We start from the raw sequence: 6,000 nt of genomic DNA, 5'->3' as shown, positions 1-6,000 counted from the left end.
TTACTCTTTGAGCATCAACGTCAAAGTATGGTGTTGCCGAGTGGACACTTATAAAAGTTATAATCTTGGGGTTTAACTTAACAAATTTGTATATATCCCTTTTTTTGGGGGATGTTTCTGGGTCTCACAACAAGTTAACATGAAAGACATTAGACTAGTAGATCTAAATGCCTTGTCATCACAATAGGACTTCTTGCCAGGGTCATTTTATGTAAAGGGTTATCACACCGACTGACCCATCTAACACATTTAAAAACATTTTTAAGATGCGTTATATGAATGAAATCTAATATGAATGAGGATGTTTGTTTGTTTGTTCGCTATACACTCCTAGGCCGTTCGACCAATTGCTACGAAACTCGGCAGTTACGCTTACGTACTCCTAACTTAAATCATGTCGTACATCCCACTCCAAAATATTTATTAAATTTCTGTAAATCAATTTCTATCAACATTCAATTTGTTAATTTACACATACCGCCATCTATTGGCAAGAAAACTAACAAAATCATAAACAATATAATTCTTACGAAATGATATAATTTAAAAAAAAAAAGTATATTATTGATACATTCACTTAATTATTGCAACAGTTAGCATATAGCACTTACTACTCAGATTTTTTCATTTATGAACGATAGGCCGCGTTTCTTTATGTAGCTAGAGTGTAGGGAAAATGACGTCACGAGCAGCTATAGTTACCTGTCGTTGCATTAAAGTTTAGAAACGCTTTCCGCTCGAGCTAAACACGGATGCCGTAATCTATCCTTTAATTCCAGTCACAATCGAAAGTAATGTTTTAGTTCAAGAACTGCAATAAAGAATTTAATCTTTCCAAAATATTTTTATCAACAGTCACCTCCACTTTTTTTATAATATCGTATTATACACACAAGCGTCCATTTTGCTTTACACACAAAAGCTGCTTTCGAACACCAGTAATTAGTTTGTCGTGGGTTTTGGTAAGGTCAACGTGCTGGCCACGTGCAGTTTTCCGGGTTTTCTTCGCGTTAGTAACACCTAAATAGGGGCCAGCTTTACATAAAAGTCTTCCCGGGATCGGCAGATCGCTCGCGTGTTGCGTTACAGTAACTAAATAAACCAAACTAATTCTAACCAGCGATTATTTATTGTGACGTCGTCAAAATGCCCGACTGCAACATTTCGTTACGATGTTCTCAATTCTTTTAGTGGTGTCTTGCTCCTGCTCATTATACTTTTCCTGTTAGTAATAGAGTCGTGTCAGTCATCTATTTACATAATACGAGGTTACCGGCGAACAATTTAAAGAACTTTTAAAATGTGTTAGATTGGTCACTTGGTGCAGTGAACCCTTACGTAAGATATCCTTTGTAGTTATATAAATCAAATACTACAATATGATTTAATAGAAGGATTAGAAGTACGGAATAATCTAATAATCCTAATGTTTGTTCTTATTTTTTACCCGGACAACGCCGGGCTTACCTGCAAGTATTTTCATAAATGGGGATATTTGTTCGCTTGTTTGTTTGTTTGTTTGCTATGCACGTTTAGACCGTTCGACGAATTGCTATGAAACTCGGCACTTACGTTCAAATGTTTCTAACTTAGATAATATCACACATCTCATCTCAAAATATCGATTGGATTTCTATACATGAATTAATTTCTGTCTGCATCTGATTGCTGACTTTACACGTAGAGCTATCTATTGGGAAAAAATTTAACAAAATAATCAACTAAATATAGTTCTTACAAAAAAGGATTGAAGTTTAAATATATATATATTATAGTCACTGAATTACTGAGACGATGATATAGCACAAAATAGACGTGCCATTACTGTGACAGGTAACACATTGCACTTGCCTGCGTGGAGTATAGTGTATTTTGCCCCAGTACAGCCCACTTTTCCTGTTAGCAATAGAATCGTGCAAGTTATGAATCTAACTCCTTTCAGGGGAACATTTTTTTAATTGAAATAACGTGACTTGCGATACAAATCGAATGTTCATATATATGTAGTGTTTTTACTGCTATTACTTTGCTTCTCGTCACTGCGCGCGATTAAAACGAATGAGACCAGGGCCGTTCCGACCCGGGGGTGCAGAGGGTGCGGGGCACCCGGGCGGCAAGCCTAGGGGGCGGCGCGAGCCGCCTTAAAAAAAGGGGAAAAATTAATTTATCATTAAATTAATATAATACATAAATATTATTCTAAATATTATCATTAAAATATTACTATTCTAATATTATTTGAATATATGTACTATTCTAAATATTATTAATTATATTTGAAATTCAAATTTTATATACACAACTTATTCAGGCCACAACAAGTGGCAAGTATAACAGTTTCTTGTTTTAACTGGTCTTAAGCTATTTTTCACGTCGGTCGCGAGGAAGATTTTACAGGAAAATACTCGTCTGTGGTCAAAGCATAGAAATGCACGCACCGGGATAATTTCTTTTATTTTAATTTTAAACGTGTAATCGTGTAAATCGCAACAGCTTAAAAAGTTTTTGTTTGATATCGTGGTTAGAGAGACAGTAAAAATTAAAGGTGAGTACATACATTAATTTGATTATATTTTGCTTTTGCGCGGTTAAATAAAATTTAAATAATATTTTGTTAAATTAAATTTATATTGTGTAACAAATTTATAACTTAATAACAATAGTAAAACATTTTTCTTTTTTTTATTAGTAAAATATAGTTTAATTAAAGATTAGCATAATCTTAATATTTTTTTGTTTTGATTAAAAATGTTGAAATTTTCAGACAAAATAAAAAATTTTGTAAAGTTTCCTTTCAAAAGTTGGTATTTTTCGAAAAACAAAGCTTAATTAATTTATGCTTCTTTAAATCTTCGAAAACAAAATTTTTTCGACGAATCATAACTTGGATTCATTTTTTTTTTTTTTTTTTTGGTAGATGTCTGATAATCGAAAAAGGCTTTCTGGCGCACAGTACAGAAAAAGAAAGCGTGAAAAAGAAGAATTAGTTAAAAAGGCTAGTGGTTCACTCGAAACGTTTTTAATCTCAACAACATCACAGGAGGCACCATCAAGTTCCCAAGCTCGAGATGTAAATGTGACGGAGACCGAATTCATAGTGGTCAGTAGCGGGGAAAAAAAGGAGGACTCGTCGAATACCAAAACTACAATGGAAGCAGGTGTTTTATTAAAAGAACAAAGTCCTGAAGAAGTAAGTTTTGAAAATGAAAATCTTCATGTTCATGAGGATCCTAACTATTGGCCTGGTGTTTTATTGGATAAAATTAAATTAACTCTGATAGAGTTAGGGCCTACCCAACTGACAGAAGCTGATATAACGTTTCCTTTAAATAAATACAATAGAGGTTTCTCGTCTATTTATTATAAAAAAAAACTGTGTAATGGGGAAATAATTCCAAGAGTTTGGCTGGTGTATTCTAAATCAAAAGACTGTGTATATTGTTTTCCTTGCAAAATATTTAAAACTTTTTCTAGTGGTTTAGTTGAGGGTTATAATGATTGGAGACATTTAAGTCAGGTTATAGAACGACATGAAAAATCAAAAGGTCACATTTGTAATACAAAATCTTGGATTGATCTAAAATAATCAATTTCTTCTAAAACGACAACTGATTCACTAAATGAGAAATTAATAAACATGGAAAAAGATAGATGGGTTTCTGTTTTAAAAATTATAATTTATGTTGTTAAATTTTTAGCCGGTCAAAATTTGAGTTTTAGGGGTGAAAATAACAAGATATATGAGCAACAAAATGGAAACTTTTTAAAATTCATTGAAACAATTGCAAACTTTAATGATACGATATCCGATCATATTAACAGGATTAGAAAAACTCCATCAAATATGCCTCATTATTTAGGTGTTCATATTCAAAACGAACTAATTTCCCTTCTGGGAGAGAAAATAAAACATGAAATTATATCTATGTTAAAAGCTAGTAAATATTTTTCTATTATTTTAGATTCGACTCCTGATGTAAGTCACAAAGACCAACTTACTGTTGTAGTAAGGTTTGTTTTATTAAATAATAAATCAAAGCAAATAGAAATTAGGGAGCATTTTTTGGGATTCATTTTAATATCAGATTCGACAGGACAAGGCTTAACTCTTACCACCTCGGGTTCGTTACGACTGTTAAGATGTGGAGGGTGACGTTCCCCACATATAGTTAATCTGGTCCTCTTGTTCTTACGATTTCCGTATCTCGTCTCAACATTCATCTATCCAACTCTGTTTTCGAGATTAAGGAAGGATAGAGACGGATGGACGACAGTGGTAATTTATAGGTCTACAATTTTTTCAAATTGCAGTTCAATAAGTACCCTCCAGTAACCGAGTGGACAAAACCACCGAATACCGGTAGTCGGTCGTGGATTCGCGCTTGGCCAACGGATTGGCCACTTGGAATTTTCTGGGTTTTCTTTGCGTTAGTAACCCTTAAATTTAGGCCAGTTTCACATAAAAGTCTTTCCGGGATGCATCCTCCTTGACAGATCGCTCACGTGTCGCGTTACCTTAATAAACTAAAATAATTCTAATAATTTTTCTATAAACGCGATATTTACAAGGACACACTTAACTACCACGAAACCCGCTGCGCCCCTCCATTTCATCTCCCATAAACTCATAAACCCATTGCCCCAAACTTCCTTCACTGCTGATACTGCTTAACGATATTCTAACGTTCAGCCAAATTAATGTACCGGTATGTGCAACAATTTTCAGGCACAAAACAGAGCTTAAAGCAATGATTCTCAACCACTGTGCCGCGGCACTTTAGTGTGCCGGCATTGCAAATACCCATACATAAGCGGCGTCAGACGTTCAATTAGTTCTACCTACCAAGGGCGCGTTTGGAAATTGTAACCGGTGTTACCGGTAACTGCCGGTAGTTACCAAGGCGTTTAGAAAACGTACCTAAATAATCAACTGCATTTAAAAATCCCTGTTATGACGTCACCGTTTGTCTCGCGGTACTTACCGAAGTAACCGTGTGTGCCGCCAAATTTTTAAATTATTAAAGTGTACCGTGACGAAAAAAGGTTGAGAATCACTGGTCTATGCCATATTTGTGCTCGCGAACTATCTGTTGGATGGATCGTTTAGTGGAGCCTATGTACACCATATTACTCATCCCTAACCAGGATACTGTATACTCCCAGAGCTTTGCGATCGTCCTGCTTGTCTTTCGCATTGTGCAATAAAGTATATATAGTGGGGGCCTTCGGTAGGTTAATTTAATGCCTGTTTTTGTCGCAATTTCTTTTATACTTTCAAGGCCTAGTATAAAAAGGTGACGGCCGGATGTTTGAGCACTTAAGACTTCGGTCTACCGCTCTGAGATCAAATTTGGGCTGTTGAAGAACCCAGGACGATCTGTACTTAATGTATCAAGTCCCGTCCCATACAGTCCGGCAGTTCATATTGTGGATCTCGAGAAACCAAAAATGGGTAGGATTAAAACGGCCCTCTCTTACTGTCCTCGATAAACAAAACAATAAAAAACACTAGCTGCCGTGTTGTAAATATGATGAAATATACGATGAGCACAAAGATCTTTAATAATCTTGAGAATACTGAAATAGGAGCGAGATTTGTGTGCAGATAATGTCTTACCACACTAAATTTTTTCCTGAGATTTAACAGAAAAATTCATCGGAAAACAATTATTGATGCTTTTTTTTTTTTTTTTAACTCTTTCCGCCCTGCGGGCACTAAGAGGGCCTCTTTTAGTAGGCCCATTATGGGTTCGGCCAGGCCCACAATGGGGCGACCGGGTGGTGAGGGACGGGGCCCGACATATCCGAACGGACCACCCCCCGAAAAATTCCTGGGGATTATTCGACCCGTTCGGATTCGATCCCGGGTCCCCCAGAGCGGTAGGCTGCCACCTTTACCGCTCGGCCATCCGGCCGTCAATTATTGATGCTAATGAGTAAAATTCCTTTTAATCCAGAGCCCCTTCGGCCGTCAATTTATAGTGTTTTACTCTTTAAAAT

At 35.9% G+C, this 6,000-nt stretch overlaps 1 long non-coding RNA gene across 1 annotated transcript; it reads left to right on the top strand.

Annotated features, from left to right (window-relative positions):
* The first annotated feature begins 2,670 nt into the window (after positions 1 to 2,670).
* LOC136972911 (uncharacterized) lies at positions 2,671 to 3,421 on the top strand. The gene is made up of 2 exons (XR_010880411.1): positions 2,671 to 2,800; positions 2,918 to 3,421. It is a non-coding gene; the product is annotated as an uncharacterized lncRNA (long non-coding RNA).
* Positions 3,422 to 6,000: the final 2,579 nt, after the last annotated feature.

The sequence above is a fragment of the Centruroides vittatus genome, unplaced genomic scaffold, assembly GCF_030686945.1.
Source record: "Centruroides vittatus isolate TY-2023 unplaced genomic scaffold, ASM3068694v2 contig_3060, whole genome shotgun sequence".
NCBI lineage: Eukaryota > Metazoa > Arthropoda > Arachnida > Scorpiones > Buthidae > Centruroides > Centruroides vittatus.
Note: the sequence above shows the minus strand (reverse complement) of the source record. Positions and strands in the feature narration are given on the sequence as shown.